We start from the raw sequence: 27,955 nt of genomic DNA on the forward strand, positions 1-27,955 counted from the left end.
TATATATATATATATATATATATATATATATATATATATATATATATATATATATATATATATATATATATACACACACACACACACATAGAGATAATATCATTCCAAAGCTTAGTAACGATAAAAAAAGGGCTTAATAGCAATACTTGAAATATAAAATAAATACATATTGGCTTGTTGGGGCCTGACATAGGTTCAGAGTTAATTAGCCAAACAAATCCTTGTACTACTAGCCCTTTCAAAAACAACTAGCGAGGCACAGACTGAGGTCTCACCCAAAGTAGTATGGGGGGATGCTGGAACCAAGCTTTCACACCCTTGAGATGTCTAAGGGGTTGATTTAGTTCAACTGTGACTGCCTTCGTGTAGGTTACTTCGTGCACTTTCCTGACCTGTGAGGCTGTCGCGCCCTATTATACTTGACTTCATGCAGCCCTAACTAGGGGCTGAGGAGCTTCGCGCTGCTAAAGAAGTAATCTACGCTATTTCCCCAAGTCACACCATGGATCATACTTATCTTCTTATAACAATTAGTTATCTTTGTGTAAATAGATACCTTATATTATATTCACTTGCTTAACATATTCATATAAGTTTGTGTAGTAAATAAACAGTAAACTTGCAATTCATACCCAATATACTTCAATGCATAAAACAAGAAAATATACCTAGAAATATGGTAGAACTTCTCTTTATTAATTTTTCAATTGATTATAGACTCAACCCGCCCTGTACACTCAGCTGCAGGAGTCTGCACACTCAGCTGTAGACTACTAGGCCTCTACGCACTCAACTGCAGAGCCTTCTCCTACTTTATGACCCAAAGACATGACTCTTCACTTTTACTCAATGCTTCATCAATTGATTTCTATCATGATTATCATTTCTTTACACGTAGAACCTCTCTCTGTTTATACAATCCCATGGTTCGTGGACCATGGGTAGAACTCTCAAGCCGACACTACATTTACAAAAGTAAGGTCGGACAACCCTATGACTCAATTACAACTTCCCTCTCCCTGCCCACAAATCATGGAGTCCTTACATCAGACTTCGTCAAAACTTGGACTTTAAGCCCAAAAACTTCACTTGGGGGGATCCCACGCCCAATAGACCCCCCAAAAAAACATCATGACTCAGCCTCGAGTCACTCTGCCAGTGCAGAGATCTTCGCGCGGAGACCTCCCAACTATGCTCAAACTGTTGTATGGTCAGCAACGCACTGAGCAACTGCCTATTGTATCTCTTGGACGCATTGTTCTAAGACTGCGGTCTCAGAACTGCTTCCCTATATCTGTTACTTCATCCCTTTCATTTGCACAAGCTTGCCATCTTATTCGTCCAAAAGTCTCCCAGCTACTTAACAAGGTGCTTAAACAATGCTCTCCATAGGGAAAACAGGTCTCGATTCGAAATACTCGGCGCATGACAGATTAATTCACAAATGATTAAGTGTTTCTTGTTGGGCAGCCCTTTGCAATTTCTAACGCCTTTTGAATTTGAATTTGACCATTTCCCCCAACTCTGGTCCATTAATGCTCCCTAGGCAGCAGATTTTCCCAAATATTGCCCATAATGCTCATCTTAAATGCCTGTCGCCCTCTCCATTTGGTATCAAGTCAAGCATCACATTGTGAATAGTGACTGCAATGGTCACTTTCCAGCCAAACCATGCGGCAGCGTAGCTACCCTTACGTGGTCGTGGACCTTGTGACACTTTGCTTCCACATGTAGTCCCGACATCGCAAAACTCTCGGGCAGAGTAGTTTATAGTCCCACACCTTCTTTCAACTACCTAGAGTGCTAAAACTGTACTTCCCATGGCTAGTTAGGTGACTGTGCCACCTGTAGAGGGTTTCAACTAGTCATCCATCACTTTTCCTAGAAAAAATCCACCTTTTATTTTTACTATCTGCATTGTGAACTTCACCATCTGCATTGCGCCACCATGGGTGATCCTTCTAGTAATATATGGTCCAATCCTAGGCATCAAGCTGATAAACTCATGGAGGTAGTCCCAAAATTTGTCAATGTAATCGTGTGCACCCTGATTTATCACCATAGTTTTCTTAACAAAAAAATCCTTCTTTATTTCTTCCTCAAAATTATTGAATTCTGCTTCCACCAGAGCGCTTTTCTCCCTTAACCACAACCTTTCTTTCATGACTCTTTGGAGCCTAAGATCACCCTATGGGATTTCGTGCTCAGGTCCCAACCGTTCTTCTTCGTTCAGATATGCGATCCCTGTTTCCAAGGCTCCGTAAACCATCATATGCACCAGCATTGTTATGCGCGGACTAGGCATAACATAATCTTTTGGGACTGTAGCAATTGCTCCATAGGCCAGCCTAGAAGGCATCTATCTTGTTAGTTTCCTATACATTTTCCTTTAAGCCCAAAAAACTGCTGGTACATGCAGGTCCCAATCACTTCACTGCGCGTTATATACCCAGTTCAGTGCTTTGCACACTTTGTTAAAGGCTTCTACATGGGTAACCTTCTACACACTCATTCTTTCCACACTCCGTCATCCCAACTAGAGGGATCATTTGCGCAATTGCCTCACCCACACATTCTTATTGATCGTGTCTCCTAACGTTAAGTTTGTGTGCATCCGCATAGGTTGTTTAACATATGCCTATACCCACCTGGACAGGTGCATGTGTTGAACGTCCCATCCATTTTATTTATTTGTTAGCCACATCTGAGGTTTCCCATAACACATGCGCATCATTCCCCTACATTCATGCCAGTCCTGAAAGCTTCCTTGGTGTGTACCCCACCACCTTGCGGGCATAGCGCGTAGTACTCATTTGAAAGCCTTGAAACGTGGCTGTTCCGACACCACCCTTTCAAATCCATTCATGAAAGCATCTACCTCACTTAACCCATCATAAATAAGTAGATCCATCACTTCTGTTATCACTGAAAAGTCTGTTGCCAAAAAAAAAAAATTTAGCCTAGCTTAAAGTCAGGGTGTTTTCGCAGCGCATAAATCCGTTAGCAGTTTCGCAGCGCCATCTGTTTTAGTGATTTCGTAGCGAAAACACTGACCTTGCACTGGCTGCGCTGCGAAATTGGGAAATGACAGATATTTAAAGTGAATTGATGGAAACACTACAAGAAACAAGGTTTGTTAAGCTATTATATGTGGGCTTGTACTCCATTGAAGGGGAACATTCCAGTGGTAATTTTGCTTTGCGCTCACAGCTGTTGTGGCAGGTTCTCATGATCACCAACGAAGGTCCATCAAAACTCTGTTTCATACTCAAGTCTCAAAACCGTGGTCCTTTTTGAAATCAATGCTCGATCAGAATCGGTTATGAGAAGGCTTCTGTTCGTCGACTTATTCCAAGTTATCATTGCCTTGTGTCAGTTGAAGGGTTTTACGAGTGGAAAAAGGATGGAGCGAAGAAGCAACCATTCTATATACATTTTCAAGATAAATGAACAAAGGATTTCCACTGTTAATGACATGTTCGCGTACAGAGAAGGATTTTAATGAATGTTTGACTCAGTGGAAGGAATCTGGGCTGCAGTTTGATGCTTATCATATATCTCAGCTGTCACATCCTCTACTAAAAGCATCAAAAAAGGGGAAGCATTGTTTTCATTTCATCGGTTGTTGGTGTTGTAGCTACTCTCTGGTACCATATATGCAGCCAGCAAAGGAGCAATGAGCCAACTCACAAAACATCTTGCATGTGAGTGGACAAGTGACAACATACGTGTTAACTATGTGACACATGGCAAGTTTCTGAAGGAGGAATATTCTTTACATTTACTATTTTGACTACACGTTCCTCTAAGGCGTTGGCGTGGCTTCATGATTGAATGCCTGTTATATTGGGACAGAGGGCATTTGATATTTGGAGTTGCAGGGGTGCAAAGCATGGCTATGGAAATGGCGACCATGCGAAAAATCTCCAGTTCACCCTTGTTTAGGTCCGGATCGGCTATGCTATAAAGAGCTCTGTAATCTACTGTTGCTCTTTCCAACGAGGCCGACTACTCTCGTCTCGAAAAACAAAAGTCCCATGTCACTTGTCCAAAGCAGCTGAATGCTCCACTGGAGGAGGTCGATCCCGAGATTGCGAATATCATAGAACTTGAAAAAATCGATAATGGAAGGGTATTGAACTTATCCCTTCAGAGAACTTTACTTCATTATCAGTCATGCAGGCTGTAGGATCAGTCATGACCAATAAATACAGTGAAGGCTATCCTGGTGCAAGATACTATGGAGGAAATGAATTCATTGACATGGCAGAGTCGTTATGTCAGAAAAGAGCATTGGAAGCATTTGGTTTGGATCCAGATAAATGGGGAGTTAATGTACAACCCTTGTCAGGCTCTCCGGCTAATTTTCAAGTTTACACTGCTTTGTTGAAGCCCCATGATCGTATCATGGCACTTGATCTTCCACATGGTGGTCATCTGTCTCATGGTTACCAGACCGATACTAAAAAGATCTCAGCAGTTTCAATTTTTTTTGAAACAATGCCTTATAGATTGGATGAATCTACAGGCTATATTGATTATGTCCAGCTGGAGAAAAGTGCAGTCCTATTCAGGCCTAAACTTATGATTGCTGGTGCTAGTGCTTATGCACGCCATTATGACTATGCTCAGATGCGCAAGGTTTGTGACAAGCAAAAAGCTGTGTTGTTGGCGGACATGGCACACATAAGTGGACTTGTTGCAGCTGGTGTAGTTCCATCTCCTTTTGAGTTTGCAGATGTAGTGACCACTACTACACACAAGTCACTCCGTGGTCCTCGTGGTGCAATGATATTTTATAGAAAGGGCATCAAAGAAATTAACAAGCAGGGGCAAGAGGTTAAGTATGATTATGAGAAAAAGATTAATGCAGCTGTGTTTCCTGGTCTTCAAGGTGGTCCTCACAATCATACCATAACTGGCTTAGCTGTTGCTCTTAAACAGGCAACTACCTCAGAGTATAAAGCATATCAAGGGCAGGTTCTCAGTAATTGTGCTCATTTTGCTAAGTGTCTAAGTGAAAAAGGTTATGAACTTGTTTATAAGGTTCTGATATTAAAAGTTCGGCAAAGGATCAAAGATGTATTTAGAATGGCAATCTGGACGTCAGCTGAAGAAGACAATGCTTTTTCTTTACCAAGTTTTAGTGCCTACCCTCAGCTATATGTTACCAGCATTGGTTTGGCAATACCACAAGTTCAGCATGCAATTCAAGTTGTTGATAAAGTAAGAGGGATGGAGTGGCCTCCTGATGTGTTACAAGTCTCATTGGATGCCACTGTTGGAAAAAGTGCAGCCATAAGCACAGTGTTAGAAGAAACCAGTGAGGAAGACTGTGCTTTTAAATCACACAGTAGTTTCGTAGCACGCTACGAAACTGCTGTAGGTGATGTTTTCAATGCAGAATAAACAGTTTGACCGGGAATGTTAGAAGAGAGACACCTGTACATCAATACAACCTACAGCTCATCTGGAGACATGGTATTTAGTAGCAGCATTCAATACTTTGAGTTATTAAAGATTTGGGAACATGCTGCTACATTTTCGGAGAATGTTGGGAGACAGAGACTGTAAAAACAGAGCACATCTTTTGGTCAATTAATGAGCCATCAGCGCTTTCAAGCATCCAAGGTTAGCTGGTTTATTGCATCTTTAGCTCAGCCATCTCAGCGTAACTGAAGGAGGACAGCTGTCAAGGATCCAAGAAGAATCATGTTACGAGGAGAATGGAATTAGTGTTTTAGTTTGATTAGGACTCTATGTATTTACAGCACATTACCTTTGTATTTAATAAGTTTGTTTAGATATAGATAAGGTAATTAATGATAGACCATCGAGCTCTCCCCTCATGCTTGTTGAGGAGACTCAAGGTAGTTTAGTTTTGGTTTTCCTATATATAGGAGAAACTCTGATGTAAACAGGGTTGGAGATTTTATACAAAAACAGAGTTTTATTTGGGCCAATGTAAAAGACTTATTACAGTAATAGTAAAACAGCTGTTGTTTCTTCTCAAGATTCTCAATGGATTATATTGTTCAAATGTGAAGGTGGTTTATTCTCTTAATGTTCTTTTACAGCCTTGTTACAGCATAATCACTCAGAATTCATGTTTAATGCTCTGACTTCCTGTATGCTTGGCAAGCTGTGGTTTATGTAAAGTATGTTTGAACATCTGATGCAAAGAGCCTTGACTTCCATGAAATGACTGTGCTTTTGTTTACTAAATGTGTGAGACTCCATAAGCCCAATGAAGACTAATTTGATATTTGTCCAACCATCTTATTTTTCATGTGTTGTTTAAAGAGTTAGCCATCTTTTCTTGCCCTTAATGCATATCAAAAATCTGTGAGAGAGCCCTCTCTGACTAAGGAGGCTAAACCTTAGTCTAAAGCCTGGTCTGAAACAGTTTCATGAGATCTTGCTAAGTAGCAGCCCTTAGTACACGATTTTGTGATAACATTTTGGTGCGTCTGCCGGGAGTCTGAAGATTATTCATTCCCGAAATCAATGGTTGAACTTCTGAAGGTAGCAGGAGCTCAGACATCTTTTTGAGGCTGCAAACTACCTTGGTGACTCCACACATCAAATAAAAAATTAGAAGGTGACTCCACTGCTAGAAGATCAGTAGCTTGATGAAGTTTCAAGATGGATTCTACTGCAAGAATGAATGCCAGGTATGCTCCTATGGATCGGTCTCATATCCCTGGTTTTCCAAATCCTATGCCGGAGGTTGATTGGTTAGAGGATCTTCCAATATTCAAAGATGAAAAGAAAGATGATGCTGCTCTTCATTTGGTTAGGTTTCATATGCATGTACGCAGTCTTAAGGTTCATTTCCCTGAGGATTGTCTCATGAGGATGTTTATGGCCACTTTAGAAGGAAAAGCATGGTCTTGGTATAAAGGTCTGGAAAATGGTTCAATCTATTCGCTTGCTAGTTTTCATGATGTGTTCTGTGAAATGTATAAAGAATGTTATCCTTCTTTGTTGTTGCTCAAAGATTGCTGTAGGCATTCTTTAAATCTTATTCAGTACTTGGAGGATTGTTATGGTGATGATGAATTTATGGATGAAGAAATTTTAGAGGCTCTTCATAACAATGCATTCCAGCACCAAGGAGAAGATATAACATCCCATGAAACACAGCATGAAGATCAGCAGGGGTTTAGTTGTGAAACCCATGTTTCATCCTTTGATATTGATGTAGAGATGCAGCAGATTGGTCAGGCTTCAGATCATGATGAAGATGAAATTGATTGCACCCAGAAAGAAGAAATATTGGAGGAAATTTCCTATGACCCTCAGGCAGAGGAAAAACTTGCTCAATTTTGTAATTCCTTGCAGCAGCTTACTTCAAATAACGATCATAATAGTGAGGAAAATTATATTTTTTATGACAATCATTCAGAAAAGCAGTTGGATAGCATATCAAAAGAACCTTGTGTGGTTGCGAATCAGTTGTCTAAAGATGTGGAATATTATGATGATCATCAACATAACCATGTCTTCTTGGACCCTGTAAGTGAATATATGGACAAGCTTTGCACTCCGGTCTTTCATTTTCATTTGCATTATGAAGATCAAGTATATTATGAGTTGAGTTGGTCATCCCACTACCATGGTTATGTTGAGGTTGAATGCAGTCAAGAGCCTCCCATATCAGAAAAGACAATTGATTGGCTTTATTGGAAATATCATGTTGCTTGAGCTACAAGTGGAGCTTGCAGCTGATAGGGTAGGTAGGTAAGATAAATGCAAATAAGCTCAAGGTTGACTGAGCATTTCTTTTTTCATTAGAAATAGTTTTCCTTCTCCTAAAGTCATGCTTGTCAAGCAAATTTCTGTTTGTTAAATAAATTCTATAAGGCACTGGAACTGCAGGTTCTTAGTGCACCACAAGGGCACACTATCCCAAGTGGAGCCGCTGTTATCACTGAAAAGTCTGTTGCCAAAAAAAAAAAATTTAGCCTAGCTTAAAGTCAGGGTGTTTTCGCAGCACATAAATCCGTTAGCAGTTTCGCAGCGCCATCTGTTTTAGTGATTTCGTAGCGAAAACACTGACCTTGCACTGGCTGCGCTGCGAAATTGGGAAATGACAGATATTTAAAGTGAATTGATGGAAACACTGCAGGAAACGAGGTTTGTCAAGCTGTTATATGTGGGCTTGTACTCCATTGAAGGGGAACATTCCAGTGGTAATTTTGCTTTGCGCTCACAACTGTTGTGGCAGGTTCTCATGATCACCAACGAAGGTCCATCAAAACTCTGTTTCATACTCAAGTCTCAAAACTGTGGTCCTTTTTGAAATCAATGCTCGATCAGAATCGGTTATGAGAAGGCTTCTGTTCGTTGACTTATTCCAAGTTATCATTGCCTTGTGTCAGTTGAAGGGTTTTACGAGTGGAAAAAGGATGGAGCGAAGAAGCAACCATTCTATATACATTTTCAAGATAAATGAACAAAGGATTTCCACTGTTAATGACATGTTCACGTACAGAGAAGGATTTTAATGAATGTTTGACTCAGTGGAAGGAATCTGGGCTGCAGTTTGATGCTTATCATATATCTCAGCTGTCACATCCTCTACTAAAAGCATCAAAAAAGGGGAAGCATTGTTTTCATTTCATCGGTTGTTGGTGTTGTAGCTACTCTCTGGTACCATATATGCAGCCAGCAAAGGAGCAATGAGCCAACTCACAAAAAATCTTGCATGTGAGTGGACAAGTGACAACATACGTGTTAACTGTGTGACACATGGCAAGTTTCTGAAGGAGGAATATTCTTTACATTTACTATTTTGACTACACGTTCCTCTAAGGCGTTGGCGTGGCTTCATGATTGAATGCCTGTTATATTGGGGACAGAGGGCATTTGATATTTGGAGTTGCAGGGGTGCAAAGCATGGCTATGGAAATGGCGACCATGCGAAAAATCTCCAGTTCACCCTTGTTTAGGTCCGGATCGGCTATGCTATAAAGAGCTCTGTAATCTATTGTTGCTCTTTCCAACGAGGCCGACTACTCTCGTCTCGAAAAACAAAAGTCCCATGTCACTTGTCCAAAGCAGCTGAATGCTCCACTGGAGGAGGTCGATCCTGAGATTGTGAATATCATAGAACTTGAAAAAATCGATAATGGAAGGGTATTGAACTTATCCCTTCAGAGAAATTTACTTCATTATCAGTCATGCAGGCTGTAGGATCAGTCATGACCAATAAATACAGTGAAGGCTATCCTGGTGCAAGATACTATGGAGGAAATGAATTCATTGACATGGCAGAGTCGTTATGTCAGAAAAGAGCATTGGAAGCATTTGGTTTGGATCCAGATAAATGGGGAGTTAATGTACAACCCTTGTCAAGCTCTCCGGCTAATTTTCAAGTTTACACTGCTTTGTTGAAGCCCCATGATCGTATCATGGCACTTGATCTTCCACATGGTGGTCATCTGTCTCATGGTTACCAGACCGATACTAAAAAGATCTCAGCAGTTTCAATTTTTTTTGAAACAATGCCTTATAGATTGGATTAATCTACAGGCTATATTGATTATGTCCAGCTGGAGAAAAGTGCAGTCCCATTCAGGCCTAAACTTATGATTGCTGGTGCTAGTGCTTATGCACGCCATTATGACTATGCTCAGATGCGCAAGGTTTGTGACAAGCAAAAAGCTGTGTTGTTGGCGGACATGGCACACATAAGTGGATTTGTTGCAGCTGGTGTAGTTCCATCTCCTTTTGAGTTTGCAGATGTAGTGACCACTACTACACACAAGTCACTCCGTGGTCCTCGTGGTGCAATGATATTTTATAGAAAGGGCATCAAAGAAATTAACAAGCAGGGGCAAGAGGTTAAGTATGATTATGAGAAAAAGATTAATGCAACTGTGTTTCTTGGTCTTCAAGGTGGTCCTCACAATCATACCATAACTGGCTTAGCTGTTGCTCTTAAACAGGCAACTACCTCAGAGTATAAAGCATATCAAGGGCAGGTTCTCAGTAATTGTGCTCATTTTGCTAAGTGTCAAAGTGAAAAAGGTTATGAAGTTGTTTATAAGGTTCTGATATTAAAAGTTCGGCAAAGGATCAAAGATGTATTTAGAATGGCAATCTGGATGTTAGCTGAAGAAGACAATACTTTTTCTTTACCAAGTTTTAGTGCCTACCCTCAGCTATATGTTACCAGCATTGGTTTGGCAATACCACAAGTTCAGCATGCAATTCAAGTTGTTGATAAAGTAAGAGGGATGGAGTGGCCTCCTGATGTGTTACAAGTCTCATTGGATGCCACTGTTGGAAAAAGTGCAGCCATAAGCACAGTGTTAGCAGAAACCAGTGAGGAAGACTGTGCTTTTAAATCACACAGCAGTTTCGTAGCGCGCTACGAAACTGCTGTAGGTGATGTTTTCAATGCAGAATAAACAGTTTGACCGGGAATGTTAGAAGAGAGACACCTGTACATCAATACAACCTACAGCTCATCTGGAGACATGGTATTTGGTAGCAGCGTTCAATACTTTGAGTTATTAAAGATTTGGGAACATGCTGCTACATTTTCGGAGAATGTTGGGAGACAGAGACCGTAAAAACAGAGCACATCTTTTGGTCAATTAATGAGCCATCAGCGCTTTCAAGCATCCAAGGTTAGCTGGTTTATTGCATCTTTAGCTCAACCATCTCAGCCTAACTGAAGGAGGACAGCTGTCAAGGATCCAAGAAGAATCATGTTACGAGGAGAATGGAATTAGTGTTTTAGTTTGATTAGGACTCTATGTATTTACAGCACAATACCTTTGTATTTAATAAGTTTGTTTAGATATAGATAAGGTAATTAATGATAGACCATCGAGCTCTCCCCTCATGCTTGTTGAGGAGACTCAAGGTAGTTTAGTTTTGGTTTTCCTATATATAGGAGAAACTCTGATGTAAACAGGGTTGGAGATTTTATACAAAAACAGAGTTTTATTTGGGCCAATGTAAAAGACTTATTACAGTAATAGTAAAACAACTGTTGTTTCTTCTCAAGATTCTCAATGGATTATATTGTTCAAATGTGATGGTGGTTTATTCTCTTAATGTTCTTTTACAGCCTTGTTACAGCATAATCACTCAGAATTCATGTTTAATGCTCTGACTTCCTGTATGCTTGGCAAGCTGTGGTTTATGTAAAGTATGTTTGAACATCTGATGCAAAGAGCCTTGACTTCCATGAAATGACTGTGCTTTTGTTTACTAAATGTGTGAGACTCCATAAGCCCAATGAAGACTAATTTGATATTTGTCCAACCATCTTATTTTTCATGTGTTGTTTAAAGAGTTAGCCATCTTTTCTTGCCCTTAATGCATATCAAAAATCTGTGAGAGAGCCCTCTCTGACTAAGGAGGCTAAACCTTAGTCTAAAGCCTGGTCTGAAACAGTTTCATGAGATCTTGCTAAGTAGCAGCCCTTAGTACACGATTTTGTGATAACAACTTCCATCGATACATAGTGCAAAGATCTTGTCATCATGTTACAGTTCAGTGTGGTTACCTCGTGTAACCGGTTCTGCCATCGTTCTATCTCCTTGTCAGAATCTGATGTACATGAGCTTTCGCACTCCCATGAGATCCATCCATCTGCAATGGGATTTACCCAGTCTTGCTCTCACGTGGTTATCTTGTATATGCAGTCTAAGTCATCGTCACTTTCATAGTCACGCACTGGCTCAGTGTAGCACGATCCCTCAATAGGGTCCAAAGGTACAACTACGCATAGGGAATTTTTCTTAAAAATCATCTTAGTGCTTCTTTAGATTTATCACCTTGTTCATGTCAGTGGTCCAATCGATTCCTAAGAGTGCGGGGTAGGGATTGTTGTCATCAACAATCTTTATCACTTCAAAGTTTGCTAGCGCGCTTGCCCCTTCAATATCCATGGTGATTCCCTACAATCTCCCCATCGGTATGATGTTTTGTTGGTTCGCCATTCGCAGCTAGATAGGAGACCATTACAACATAGGCCTTCCCATGCACTACCATGTCTGCTTCAGTAGAATGTTTGTGTCTGATCCTAGGTCCAGAATGACTTGGTCCATCTCATATTCTCCAATATGTGCGGTCAACCTCATTTCTCTTCACGTCCTTGTCGTATGCTTTTCAATCTTCTGAACTATGCCCGGTTCTCTTGGCGCAGTCCCAACGCATCTATTAATGAGTTCCTACAATCCCTTTACAACCTTACTATCACATAATAGCCTCATGCATGTTTCTAGGAATCTCATTAGCATTGATGGTGCAGTTTTGGCTCCAGTCTGTCTTTGCTTCTTGAAGTGGAGGCATCAACAAAGCTCTTCCTGGCTTCCATGAAGGTTTCCTTAGCACGCTCCAAATCAAACTCTGGTTCTTTTGTCGGAGCCTTGCGAACCCAAGTACTATCTTTTGGTTGTTTGCCTTTATCATCTCCTATCATAATTCCACTTTGGAGAAAAATTTTCACATTTGGGTCTTCCTCATGCAGCTTAGACCTCATCATTTACAGGTTTTGAGTCAGGGGAGGTTGGAGTGCTCCCTTGTCGCACAACCTAGCTATCAGTGTGGGACAATCCTCCATTTCATCATCAAACAAGGTAAAATATAGACATGATAAACATGTTGGATTTGTAAAATCATGGGCATAATGTCCTGCCCCCCCGCAATTGTAACATATCAGCTGTCTGCGACCTCTTCCTGCTCCTCCTCCACCTCGGCCTCGTCTGCGCCCCTGAAATCCGGTTTGTGCCATTCTTACATTCTGGTCAAGGGGCCACATTTTGGCCTAAACTCTGTAGGTGGGAGTCCTATCCATCATTATCTCATAGCTTATATAGGTATGCTCATCATGTCCCACTGATCTAGATAAATTATAGAATAGTTGTTGCGAATTCTACATGTACTTCTACAATAGATGACAGTTGTCCGTAACATGCTTTCCTCCTATTTGATAAATCGCTCACCATAAAGCAGGCACCACTCTAGGTCCTGCTTGTGCCTTCGGTCTTAACGGCATCAACCGTCCTCCCATGAGGTAATTCGCGAAAACCGGTCAGTGGTCCTTGTCATGTCCCTAACCCTTGCACTTTATGCACCATACTTCTTAGCGTACTTTTGGGCGAGCTGTCCAGTCCTATTTTAGACTCTGCATCTCAAGGCATAAGTTTTTCATCTGCACGTGGATCTGCTGAACTCCCAGGTTAGGATCCTATATCGGGATCTCATGCAGCCTCATCACGATCTACAAGGCCTCTGCTTGAGTTGTTAACCTCTATTGTGACAACGCATTCCTCAAATCCGACATTAGTGATGCTACAAACCATTTGCGGTGCTGTTCATCTGTCAAAGTCATATTGGCTTCATGAATTGTGCACTTCAGTCTCTGATCCAACTCCCAAGGAGTCTCGCCTGGTAGCATTGTGATCTCCTTGAACTTGATGATCGACTGTGCCTCTGACTTTGGCCTAGTAAATTATCTGTTCAATTTGGAAATCCACGATCCCTGCATTTGGATTGTCATTAGAATGCTTAATATACCAGGTCAACACGTGATCCTACAGAGCATTGACCAACATTACTTTCTTTATATTGTCGTCTGTAACTCCCAGCGCTTCCCATACAGCTTTTATCACAAACCAAAATTGGTATGGATCTTCATTTCCTACTCCCTTGAGCATTGACAACTTTATCACGCTTGCCATATTTACTTGCGGTGGTGGTGGAGGTGGTATGGGCGATTATGGGGGTGAAGGCAGTGAAGCTGGTGGTGGTGTGGGTGAGGGTGGTATGTGCAGAATCCTCAGCCTTATCAAATTGATCGCACTTCTTGGTGAGACCTTCGCGAGCTCTTCCTCATCCCCTCATGGACGTGAAATCAAAGGGCTAGTTTCTAGTTCTGCACTACCTTCGTTTCTGTAAATTATCCCACTTCGCATATCCCCGAACATCAATGTATTCACATAATCCACTTGTCACATAGTAGCATTTTAATCAGAGACTTAACATACTTACCTCGCGGTCCTTTGAGAAAGTGTTGCTCTGCCTCACTATAGTTGATTGAAGTATCTACCGCAAACTTAGTAATGAATCCTCCTATAATCCAATCGAGCCAGTGATCAACAACGTGCATGATATTATCCTCCAATACTTCTAATCTGCGTACCAAATCTGGAGTCCACACATTAGGATTATCGAGTTTCCACCTTCCTTGTCTATCTGCTAGCTTCGCAATCCACTCATACAACTCACTAGGGAAAGATGCGAAGAAAATTTCATGGATTTCTATGTACAGGCAACAGTTTAACCACTCTTCCTATGATAGTCATGGATTCCTATTCTCCTACACCGCGAACTCGTGGATTTTCCTATCCAACCAATATTCAATTTCTTTCTTAGTTGGATTCCGATGATATGACATCAGACATCTCTATGCAGATTCCGGTCTCGACAATGGAACCATTTGTTGGCTTGTTAGGGCCTGATCTAGGTTCAGAGTTAATTAGCCAAACAAATCCCTGTACTACTATCCCTTTCGGCAATAGCCCATGGAGTGTAGATTGAGGTCTCACCCGAAGTAGTATGGGGGGATGTTGGAACCAAGCTTCCACACCCTTCAGATGTTTGAGGGGTTGATTTAGTCCAACTGTGATTATCTTTGTGCAAGTTACTTCTCGCACTTTCTTGACCTATGAGGCTGTCATGCCCTGGTATGCTTGACTTTGTGCAACCCTAAGCAGGGGCTGAGGAGCTTCGCACTACTAAAGCAACGATCTGTGCTATTTCCCCAAGTCACACCACGGATCTTACTTATCTTCTTATAACAGTTAGTTATCATTGTGTAAACAGATACCTTATATTATATTCACTTTCTTAGCATATTCATATAAGTTTGTGCAGTAAACAAATAGTAAAATTGCAATTCATACCCAATATACTTCAATGCATAAAACAAGAAAATATACCTAGAAATATGGTAGAACTTCTCTTTATTAATGCTTCAATTGGTTATAGACTCAAACTTCCCCACACACTTAGTTGTAGGGGTCCACGCACTCAGCTGCGGACTACTAGGCCTCTGCGCACTTAGCTGTAGAGCCTTCTCCTACTTTACGACCCAAAGACACGACTCTACACTTTTACTCAATGCTTCATGGATTGATTCTCTCATGATTATCATTTGTTTACACTCAGAGCCTCGCTCTATTTATACAATCCCATGGTCCGCAGACCATGGGTAGAACTCTCAAGCTGACACTACATTTACAAAAGTAAGGGCAGACAACCCTATGACTTAATTACAACTTCGTGCTCCACGCCCACAAATCGTGGAGTCTTTACATCAGACTTAGTCAAAACTTGGGCTTTAAGCCCCAAAACTTGCCTTGGGGGGATCCCACGCCCAACAATACGACAAATATCTATCTCTCCATTCATTCTTAAGATTAATGGAACAATTTTAGGCCCATAATAGTCCAGAGAAGTAGAAGTCTCTTGGATTGATAAAAGGCAGGGAATAAGCTCATGAATGCATACAAGAATATATTCAATTACCCAATAGTCTTACAAGAAATTGACATTCCATAAATGTGTAGGAAATCAATTCCACATCATATTAAAATCATTCAATCAACTTATCCAACATATACATAAAATTTACAAGCAACATAGTAAAATTCCACAGATTTAGCTTACATCTGCATCCACCAATATTCTACAACCATGCAATATTTCTCAGATTCATACAATTAAATTCCACAAGAATAGGCCTCAATTTCTATTATGAAACCAACTCACAAAAAGATATAAAAGAAAGATGAATGCCTTAGAATTCAGCCTCTTCAAGGGGGCAACCTACTTTACATTACATAAATGAACAATTCTTTGATGATACAAATGACAAGACATCCTTTCTATATATAGGAGTCTAAGGGGTCATAATATAATCAGAGCTGACATAAAAATAATAATGTAAGGGCACAATAATAACAATAGTGGGCTTCTATGGGGCACAATAATAAAAATATGGGGACTACATGGGTACAACAATATAATAACAGGGTTGTACTAATAATAATAAGGGGTTACACTAGTAGTATAGGGGACTAACGTGCCCCTCTCCTTCAAAAAGTGTTGTCCTCAACACTTGAGTAGTTCTTGATGCTTCTGTATAAAATTCTTGTCCTCCCATGTGACATCTTCAGTGGGTAAGTTCTTCCACTTGATGAGATACTCTAAAAGTGGTTGATTTTGTAGTTGTTGGGTTCTTGATTCTGTGACTACTCGAGGTTCCAATATGATTTTTCCTTCCTCTTCAATTTCTGGCAATATTGTTTGAATTGGGATCTTCTGTAACTTTTGAATGAGTGGCCACACTTCTTCATCCTTCTTCCATTCATCCCTTGCTTCATTTATCCAATCTGGTTGGATAATAGAAATAGAACAAAACAATGCTTACACATCCTCATCCTTTCTTGAGAGTGCATCTGCAACAAACTTTTTCTTCCATTTTCTATAGATGATGTTAAAGTCATAATCCAACATATTTGTGACCTATTTTTTCTGTTCTTCTAAAGATAATATTTGTTCTAAAAGGTATTTAAGACTATCATGATCCATTTTTACCTTAAAGTGTCCTCCCATTGGGTAAGGTCGCCATTTCTTAAGTGCATGTAGTATTGCCAACATTTCCTTCTCATAAATAGCTTGCTTGAGATGTAGTCGTAAAATTACCCAATCAACTACATCAAAACATTTTTCACTGTGATGTTGATCTCCCTATTGTTTCATTCGATTCTGCACCAAAGTGGCTTTATCCTTTAAAAGTTGGAGAACTTGTTGTTGATGCTCGATGTGATATTTCACTGCTTGAACCTTTTCCTTCTTGATATGCCCTCTATCTTTAGATTTTGAGGAGTGGTAATTTCTTCCAAGGCTTTACAAGATATGCTCAGATTCATTTCTTGATGCTCGATGTGATTTTTCACTTTTTGAACATTTTTCTTCTTGATATGTCCTTCTATCTTGATAGTTTGAGGAGTGGTAATTCTGGCCAATGCATTACAAGATATGGTTGGATTCATTTATTCTTTCTCAATGTGATATTTCACTTCTTGAACCTTTTTCTTCTTGATATATCCTTCTATCTTAATAGTTTGAGGAGTAGTAATTCTTTCCAATGCTTTACAAGATATGGTCGGATTCATTTCTTCTTTCTCTGGGCTTGGTTCCTAGTGTATATACTCTTCTTTTGACATTTCTTGATCCTTTTTTTCCTCCTCTCTACAATCAATGTAAAATAATTTCTTCTCAGCACACTTATGACCTTTAATGTATTTTTTATCACAATTATAACAAAGGCCCTTTTTTCTTTTTCCTTCCAATTGTTGTGGTGTAACCCTTGTAGGTTGTGGAAGGCTAGGAGAAACAAAACTTCCTTCTTTATAGTTTTTAGGGTAGACTTCCTTGTTGCCATAATTTCCATTTCAATTTTTCTTGCCAACTCGAATGCCTCCTCCAATGAATCGGGTTCCCAAAAACGAACCTCATGTTGAATGTTATCGTTTAAAGTCCCTGTGAAGACATCAATCCTTTGCTTCTCTGGAATATAATTTACCCTTCTATTCAATTTTTGAAAGTCCTCAATGTTTTCTTCCATTGAACCCTTTTGTTTGAGATTTATCAATTGGCTAAAGAAGGAGTTTCTCTTTATATCCTCATAATGTGCTATCATTTCCTCCATGAAAATTGACCACGTAACAAGTGGTTTATGAGAAAAAATCCATTTATACCATAAAAATTGATTTGGTTCTAAATATGAAGATGCAATATGTACCTTTTGTAATAATTGCACCTCATGTAGATTTAAATATTTCTCATCTGTAGTATCCAATTTACCAGATCCTTGCCATCAAACTTCCTCATATCGCCTTTTCTTGATTTTAGGAGCTTGATCTTGAAACGACTAAAAATTTGTAATTTCGGCTCTTCTAGATCTGAAATTGTGACCTATAGTAGCCCTCTGTGTCCTCTTTCCAATGCCATGAGTCTGATTGAATTTAGATTCTCCAAGGTAGAGTTATGCACAATCTCCCAAGATGACCTGATTATAGACCTTTTCAGAAGAGCGAACTTGTAGGAAGTGTCACATGTCACTGTTTCGACCCTAGGATCTGAAAAATATACATAGGAAACTACAGCCCATCCTCTTTCTATAACTTCTTATGAAATTTCAATCTGATGCTCAAAACAAAAGTTATGACTATTTTCCACAAGTCACCTGTTTGGAATGTAATTCAGGAGTCTGCAAAAATGCCAACTTCCGTAGATCATGTCTCCACAAGTATAGCGCGAAAAGGTCTGAAATTTGCACCTGCGGTTCAAAACAATTTAGGTCCAAATGGGTTTTTTTTAGCATCTGAAATGTCGTAGAAAAAAGTTATAATGTAAATGCCACGATGACCTGTTTGGAGCAGTGAAACCCTAGAATTCAAAGCTTTGATACCAAATGTTATGAAACCAACTCACAAAAATATAGAAAAGATAGATGAATGCCTTAGAATTCAACCTATTCGAGGGGGAAACCTCCTTTACATTACATAAATGAACAATTCTTTGATGATACAAATGAGAAGACCTCCTTTCTATATATAGGAGTCTAAGGGGTCATAATATAATCAGAGCCGATATAACAATAATAATGTAAGGGCACAATAATAACAATATGGGGACTACATGGGCACAAAAATATAATAACAGGGTTGTACTAATAACAATAAGGGGTTACACTAGTAGTATAGGGGCCTAACAATTTCACATTTCTAAGTTAAATACATGTAGATACAATAAAGCCAATGACCAATCTGAAGGTGGAACTTTGATTTTCCACCCAACCTTAGAGTCACTGCAGTTAGAATTAATTGCAGTAGTCACCCCCAAGCCAGGTCCACAATCTACGGGGAACTTTTTAAATAGTTTTCAGCAAGAGGTCATACCCAAATCAAAGAGGAAAAATATTACTTATAAAATCAAGTGGTATATAATCTCTTTAGCAAGCTCCCTGAGTGGTTTCTCAACCAATTCTTGGCAAGCACTCTTTCCCAATTTATTGAAAATTTTCTTCATCTTATCCAAGCTACAATTTAGCTTCCTAGTGAAATTCCCTATGCTTTGTAGGTCTTTCCAACACTTCTCATGTGCTTCCCCAAGAGGAAATTCCAACCCAAACATTGTTGTGCAATTTCCTTTTTATAATTTCTAATGGTTTCCTCTTCATGTCCTCTTGGACTCTTCCTCTTCCTTTTCTTATTATTTTCACCATAAAATTAATTTAAGGTGCTAACTAACCCCACCTAGGTTTATCTTTCCTCTTGCCTCTTAGATCATGGATTTGTGGTCCCACTCTTTAGGCTATTAGATCTCTCTCTCTCTCTCTCTCTCTCTCTCTCTCTCTCTATATCTATATATATATATATATATATATATATATATATATATATATATATATATATATATATATATATATATATATATATATATATATATATATATATATATTCATTTATAATTCAAAGTATTATTTCGTTACAAAAATCAAAGGCAAAGCATACTAGGGGTGTCACATAACCCACCCCCTTAAATGGAACATTGTCCTCGGTGTTCTAAGAACATTCACATTCCAATGATTGTTTAAGGTTTAGAAAACCTCCTGGTATTCATGCAAAGCATGCATTAATTTGAAAATAGTAGTTTCCAAAATCAACTAAAGGAATTCTCACCCAATTCCTTTCTTTCACCTTTTTACCATGTTTCCATCATCAATACTATCAATTGATATTTTTGTTGTTACAATATTCAACAATTCATTCAACTCTTCATGTTCTCATCAATGTTTTTCATATTCTATCATGTTTCATCCCTGCCATTTTTCACTCTAGCTCACCACCATTATCAGTAGCATAAATATAACATAAATATCAACAATGAGCCATTCATGTACTCTTTCCCAAAAGTGTTCCATGTAACTTGGAACCCATTAAATAACTTTGTTTCAATACCTAATTATGGAAAATAGAAACTTTGTTTTCATACCCAATCACACAGTGCTTTTATTACCCATGGTTTATCGATTGGGAACCACTCTAAGAGTTGTTTATCATCCTAAAATCAAGCACCTTGGGTGTTTTATCATCCTCATGGAAATAACCATGCTATACAAAATGGAATTTATACATATACACCAACATGATCATGAAAATGCATTTTCATATGTCAGTAGAGTCAAGGTCAACATAACCTCCTTTGAGCCATTTTTATGGCTACCAGATTGTTGTCCATTATCCCCATGGACCAAAGCAACCCACTTTGTTGTAATACTACTATCCACTTAGTCATGGACATAGCATATACTAACATATGTCAATTAAAATCAGAGTTCATAGAAATACCTATATTTATTCAAAGTAGGCATTGGCCAAAGGGATTATTTGACAAAAATTCCTTCATTTTCTTTCTTTGCCTTTCTCTTATTCCAACATTTTCAGTTGTTTCTATTGACATTGTTTTGCTCAGGTAATTTCCAACCATTTATACCTGGTGCACTATGCCATGATACATGATTATTTTTATTGCCACTGAATCTTTATATGTTTCCACATACACTCATTTATTAGTTTTCTAATGAAATATAATAATCACACTAGTTGTTATCTTACCATCCTAAGCCAAGCACATTACCATGTAGTTGTTCACACACCCTTAAAATTGTTATCAGTCACATGTCTCAAACCAGGACACAATTTTAATCATATTGATAAAATTGTTTTTTAAATTTATAATACATATACTCATATAAACATGTTACCATCATGTCTTCATATACTTTAGAATTCAATCTTTAATCTAGATCAACAACATAATTATAACCATCCTCATCAAGACCATCATTACCATTTTAGATCAACATTTAAACATTTTATAAGAAATTTACCTTCTTATTAGGGTCAATAATCATGGCATTTGAAACCTAAAAGGGGTCAGTTAGGAAACCACATGTATCTATCATTCTTATAATATTTCACATTTACAAAATGCATCATAGGACCTACAAGAAACCATTGTATCATTACAACTGAATTCACTTTGCACATGCAAATAATCAATATACAAGCCATGATCGTAGTGATATAGCCAACACCTACAACATGCAATTACCAAAACACTTGACTCTCCAATAGAGTCACAAACACTATACCTTAATTTCTTGTATGAGAGCCCATCTAGTCCAAGTGTTGAACCTGGAAGCCATGATACCACTTTGTAACACACCCCTTACTATCCCTAGCCCCTACTAATGGTAGAAGGATACAATTACTCTGATGAACCAACCTCCAAAATCCAATTATGGAAATGGGGTCTGAATTTTTTTTATTTTTCTTCAACTACCTCAAAACTTGAAATGGATGATATTGTTACATTCTTCTTATCGAGTCCTTTCCAATGATATAAAAGTTTCTCTAATCTGACTCATGGATAAAAAGATATGGCCAATTAAAAGACTATCTTATCAAGGCTTGCCACATCATTAGACCTACCACATGGCACCCACAAGATCTCCACATGGTGCACATATGGCTACCCAAGTCATAGCTTGCATGGAAACTGGCAACCCGATCATGCTAGGTCACATTATGCTAGTTGTTGACGTGTTTATGTTAGGTGCCATTGTTCACACACACACACACACATATGGAACTAATTGGGGTAGAGGCATCAGGTTTATGTGGACCCTTCATTGACCCCTCCTCCACACATCCCATCACCATTTTCTATGGCCACACGCTTGTCTAAACCACTTCCACCTCCTCCATGCCTTTTCCATTTGCAATGTGTTGAAATAATCAAGGTGACCTAACCTCCTTTTAAAATCTATAGTGTAGAGTGGAAAGGTGGTGAGGCTCCTCCCTGTTTGAACACAACATAAACACTAGCCCCCCATGCCACATCCTCCTGAAAATAAAATCTTGGGACTTTTGTACCCAAAACGATAGGATATTTTCAGGGAATAAATATCCGGGTGACATCACCCAACTTTACTGCTGGGGTGACATGTCCTACCTAGGCCACCACGTTGCACTGACATCAACCTTCACTTGACTTATCAGGTGTTTACACGTCACTCATGGACCACAACGACTGTCATGTTGGTCCTGAGTCCCACCATATCCTTCATTACTTGGTTAGATGAATATATAACATTATCAAATATATGGGGTCCTTTACCAGGTTTCACCGAATGCTAGGCAACTTACCCCACCGTGTGCCATGTCATCTTGACAAATAAATCCTTGTGGGATTTGACGATGCCTCCATTTGAAATATCTCAAGAAATACCTCTAGGATTGTGTGGAAAACTAATACCCCCTCGACATCCTATGACTCTGATTTCCTCCTTCTCCTCTGCCCTTGGGTGTGGCGCCTGGTCACATATCATGTAAGGTTTAGGCCAATTTACTCCTATAGAGCACAATTTTCCAGCCCTCACAACACATTTATATGTGTATGTTTGAGAATCCTCTTCTCCCAATGCTTGGGTATGACACCATTCATATACGCAATACGCTGCTCTTAACGAGCTTATTTGAGCCTTGGACCAATCCAACCTTATATACATATATTATATATCTTTCTATCATTCATGAGATTTTATAGGGCTTGACACAACGTGTTCAATACATACATATACATATATTGATATAACATATCTAATATATATTTGGCTATCTACCCTAAGCTTGCAATGGCTTTGTCCCATCCTACACACACACACATGCATACACGCATATACATGTATATGATTTATAAACACAATGACACTATCCATCTTGAGCTTAGAAATGATAAAACAAGGCTCACTATCCAATCTTTTAGCTATAAAATAAATACGATAGAAGATGTCTCTCCATTCATACTTAATCTTAGTGTAGCTATTTTAGGCCCATAATAGTCTAGATATCTACAAGTATTTTGGATTGATAATAAACATAAAATAAGCTCATGAATGCATACAAGAATCTATTCAATTCCCCAAGAGTCTTGCAGGAAATCAACATTCCTCAAACATCCAAGAAATCAATTCCTCAACATATCACAATAATTGCATCATCTTATTCGACATATACATAAAATTTACATGCAACATAGTAAAATTCCAGGGCTTTAGCTTACAACTACATGCACCAACATTCTACAACCATGCAATATTTTTCGTAGTCATACAATAAAATTCCACAAGCACAATCCTTTAACAATTCTAAGCTCAATACATGTAGATACAGTAAATCCAATGGCCAAATTGAAGGCGAGACTTCAATTTTCCACCCAACATTAGACTCACTGCAATAAAAATTACATGCAATAGCCACCCCGAAGTCAGATCCATGATCTAATGGGAATTTCTTCACTAGTTTTCACTAAGAGGTTGTACCCAACTCAAAGAGGACGGGGATTACTTATAAAAGAAGGTGGCTTATCAACTCTTTAGCAAGCACCCTGAGTGTTTTATCAGCCAATTCTTGGCAAACAATCATACCCATTTTCCTCATAATTTTCTTGAGATCTTCCAACCTAAATTTTAGCTTCCCAGGGAATTTCATTCCCTCCACTTTGTAGGTAATTCGAGCACTTCTCATGTGCTTCCTAAAGAGGTAATTCCAATCCCAGCATTGTTGTACAATTTCCTTTTTATAATTTATCATGGGTGACTCTTCATGTTCCTCTTGGACTCTTCATCTTATTTTTCTTGTTATTTTCACTATAAAATTAATTAAAGGTGCTAGCTAAGCCCACCTAGGTTTATCTTTCCTCTTCCCTCTTAGGTCATGGATCTGTACTGCCACTCTTTTGGCCATTACATAAAAATATATACATTCATTTATAATTCATAGTATTATTTCATTATAAAAATAAGGGGGAAAACATACCAGGGGTTTCACATTTGCAAACATAAATACAAATCATAAAGCTAGAAGATCAAATTTTGGGAATAAATAAAGGGAATTGATAAGATAAAGGGCATTCATAAAATTATAGGAGGATGACCAGTAGAATTAATTCTCTCTCTCTCTCTCCTTGGAAGACACTATTATTAGATAATAAATTTGTATTCAAATGTCTATGAATATAATCGCTAAGGAAATTATTTAGGATCAACAATTTTGTTTAAGGATTTTCTATGCCAATATTCAATCTATACCAACTATGGGATGGGTACGCCTTTCTTTACTCTCAGCACATATATTTCATCCCATTTGTCTTTTGCATCTGAATATACTTTTTTAGAATTTGTTAGTTATTCGTCATTGTCATTGAAAAATATAACTAGCTACTTCTTGATCTCATCTGGAAAATTAGTCAAGTTGTTGAAATCATTATCCCATGATGCTTCAATAATTGTAAACTATTTTTGCAACATGTTCTTTGGAATAAACATAGAATCTCTAATAATTTTATTCCTTTGTAATTCATTGACAACTTTTATAGCCTTGAAGAAATTGTTTCTCCTATGGTTACCAATACTAGAACATTTAGAAAAAACATCTTCTAAAAATTTAACCATTAAAGAGGCTATAGAAATTGAAAAATCTTCGAATAATTTGAATAGGGATGATGGTCTTAAACTAAGTAATACCTGGAAACCCTTGTTAAACAAAATAAAGTAACTGTAACTTATACAAATTCTCCCTTAAGGCATCATTTGCAGGTCAAGAAAGTAAATAAATTAATATATATATATATATATATATATATATATATATATATATATATAGATATATATATATATATATATATATATATATATATATATATATATATATATATATATATAATTACATAAATTAATAACTAAATTCTATTAATTAACTAATCAAAATGTAAATTTATTTAAAATAATTTATTTAATTAATTAATTAATCAATTAAATTGATTTAATTTAAATTTAGGTTAAATTAATTTTATTTTTTAATTTAGGTCAAATTAATCTAGTTAAAAAATTTTACTTTTAATATAAATAACTAAATTCTATTAATTAATTAATCAAAATTTAAAATAATTTAAAATAATTTATTTAATTAATTAATTAAATTGATTTTATTTCAAATTTAGTTCAAACTATTTTTTATTTTAGGCCAAATTAATTTAATCGTATAAAAAGTTTTAAAATTTATTAATTAAACTCAATCTAAATATTAATTAATTTATTAATTAATATAGTTTAAAATTTATTAATTAAAATAAATTTAAAATTAAATAAATTTAAAATTAATTTAATTAATTAATTAATCAATTAAATTGATTTAATTTAATTTAGGTTAAATTAATTTTATTTTTAATTTAGGTCAAATTAATCTAGTTAAGAAAATTTTACTTTTAATACAGTTTTAAATTTTTTTTTTTAATTAAAGTAAATAATTTAAAACATAATTAAAATTTATTTAATCATTTTAGTTTAAACCAATTTTACTTTTAAATGAGGCCAAATTACTTTAAGTGAATTAAAAAAAAAAAAGAGAGAAGTTTTAAATTTATTAATTAAGCTTAATTTAAAATTAATTAATTGATTAATCAATATAGTTTTAAATTTATTAATTAAACTAGATTTGAAAATTAATTTAATTAATTAATTAATTAACCAATTAAATTGTTTTTATTTGAAATTTAATTTAAATTAATTTTATTTTTAATTTAGGTCTAATTAATCCAGTTAAATAAAAAAAATTACTTTTAATATAGTCTTAAATTTATTTAAAAAAAAAAAAAAAAATTAAAATTTATTTATTCCAGTTATTAATAAATTGATGAAAATCAAGCCGACCTCTCCAAACCTAGGTTAAGCTATCCATCCTTCTATTAATAGGTTCTCATTCTCTTGACTCTCTCTTCTCAAAATGCAGATCTCATTACCCTGATGATGGACTCACCTTGCTAGTCCGAAACGTCGGTTTCAAAATCGCTCACAGGTCTTTCCATTAATTAAATACATTACATGCCAACCTACATTCATTTTCTTGATTCTATTTCTTGATGGAAAATATTGTTGGTTCTTCTACAGATCACTAAGAGTATTGATTTCATTAATAAAATTTGTTAAATTATTTTCGATGAATTACCAATCATGCTCCAAATACTTCTTCACATATTCAAAAAATGGAGCAATTCTCCGAGACAAGTTCTCAAGTGTAAATAAATTTCCCATGCTTCCTCAATTATTCCTAGTTGCCTATTAATATTTACTATGACATAGGATTTGATACTATTTATCAATTTTCCCGTTTTATTAACTTTTTGGGGTGTAATGGGGGTGATATCTATTGTAGCTTCAGGTTCTTGAATACATAAATGGGGCATAAATAGAGGTTTTGGACAAAGAGCTTCCTGCAATTCAATTATCTTTATTTTTAACCTCATATTTTCAACGTCTTGTGAGCAAGTGCATTCCCTTTAGTCATGTCTAACTTTAGGAGTCTAATAGGTCATATTTTTGAGACGTCAAGTTGTGACTTCCATTTTTAGTAAATATTTTATTGTTTACATGCACCTTCTAAAATTTTATTTTTCTACTGTCTGTTATAATGGGTTCTATGCAAGGTGAATGACAATTCTTCAAAAATAACTAGCTCTTTTGCAAACATCTCTTTGATTAACTTCTGACTATCATCCAGATGTGATGCTAGATAGACTAGGACAATAACATTGTCCACTTCCATATATATCGTTTTTTTTCTTGTTGTGACCCTCTTTTATTCAAACCCTTACTTTTGGAAGAAGTAATAATATTAGACCTTTCGATGTTGAGATAAAGGGATTTGAATTTTTGTAGCTATGGTTGATCTTCATAATTAATATTTTAACCCTTTAAATATATAATGAAATATAAGACATGTTATTCATGCCATCTTTATTATTTATCCCTTTAAATGACTAATATAAGATGTGTTCTTCATGTCAGTTCCAAAAGAGAAAATTTTGAATTTTTATTTTTGATTTTTTGGCTCCAAAATAGTCAAGTTGACCCTCCTTCAAGTCAAGTTGGCTCTAGTGAAGAGACACCCATTTAACATAGGCATAACACTATAAATAAGGCATTTGACCTAATCCAAAATGCACACTTCAATCACATAGAAGACATGATATATTATGGGAATCCAAGAAAACAAGAAGAAGAATGAAGAAGGAAAAATAAATATGAATTCATTTCTAACATTTCTCTCTTTGTCCTTGACTTCACACATGTGACTTTTTAGGCATATTCTAGGTAGCAAGTCAAATGTTTTTGAAACATGTCTAAAATTATCGACAAATTATTCTATGCAAGAGAGTCGAGTTTTTAGGAAGATTTTGGGAGGCTAAGATTTGTCTTATGGATATTAGATAGGGTCAAAGTTATTGGGCTTGACTAAAGGGAAATTTGACCAGGTTTGACCATTGTATTATTGGTCTGTTTGACCATCATTTTGACTAGTATAAGTAGGTGTATCTCTTGTTGAAATAATGAATTTCTCTAAGAAAAAGCTTGTTGGGCTTTTCTCCCAAGTGGGTTTTCCTAGGGTAAATATTGTGTTGTATTTATGCATTGTGATATCAATTGTCCTTATGCGTTTATGATTGAATTTCTAAAGTGTAATTTCTAAATGATAAACTAAATTGCTAAAATAATATCTACATCATTAGAAGTAATTATCAGTATTTTATAAATTAGTGCTTGTATCTATTGCACTTGAAAAATCAACATGATATCAGAGATTTGGTGAAGGAAAGGACATTAAGATCACAATTGAAGAGACATGTGAAAGGAAATGATTTTAGAGATTCCTACATATACAATTTAATTGTCTATCTATATCCATGGGTTCCTCTATGAAGTCAGAGAACAAGATAGAAAGAGCTACAAATTTTA

The 27,955-nt window shown here is 36.9% G+C and overlaps 2 pseudogenes; both read left to right on the forward strand.

Annotated features, from left to right (window-relative positions):
* The first annotated feature begins 3,914 nt into the window (after positions 1-3,914).
* LOC149149040 (serine hydroxymethyltransferase, mitochondrial pseudogene) lies at positions 3,915-8,510 on the forward strand (annotated as a pseudogene).
* A 590-nt stretch (positions 8,511-9,100) lies between these two features.
* Positions 9,101-27,955, forward strand: part of LOC149149041 (serine hydroxymethyltransferase, mitochondrial pseudogene) — a 96,894-nt pseudogene continuing 78,039 nt past the window's right edge.

The sequence above is a fragment of the Pinus tabuliformis genome, chromosome 9 (assembly GCF_031772625.1).
Source record: "Pinus tabuliformis cultivar Carrire ecotype Pingquan chromosome 9, CPIR1, whole genome shotgun sequence".
Lineage (NCBI taxonomy): Eukaryota > Viridiplantae > Streptophyta > Pinopsida > Pinales > Pinaceae > Pinus > Pinus tabuliformis.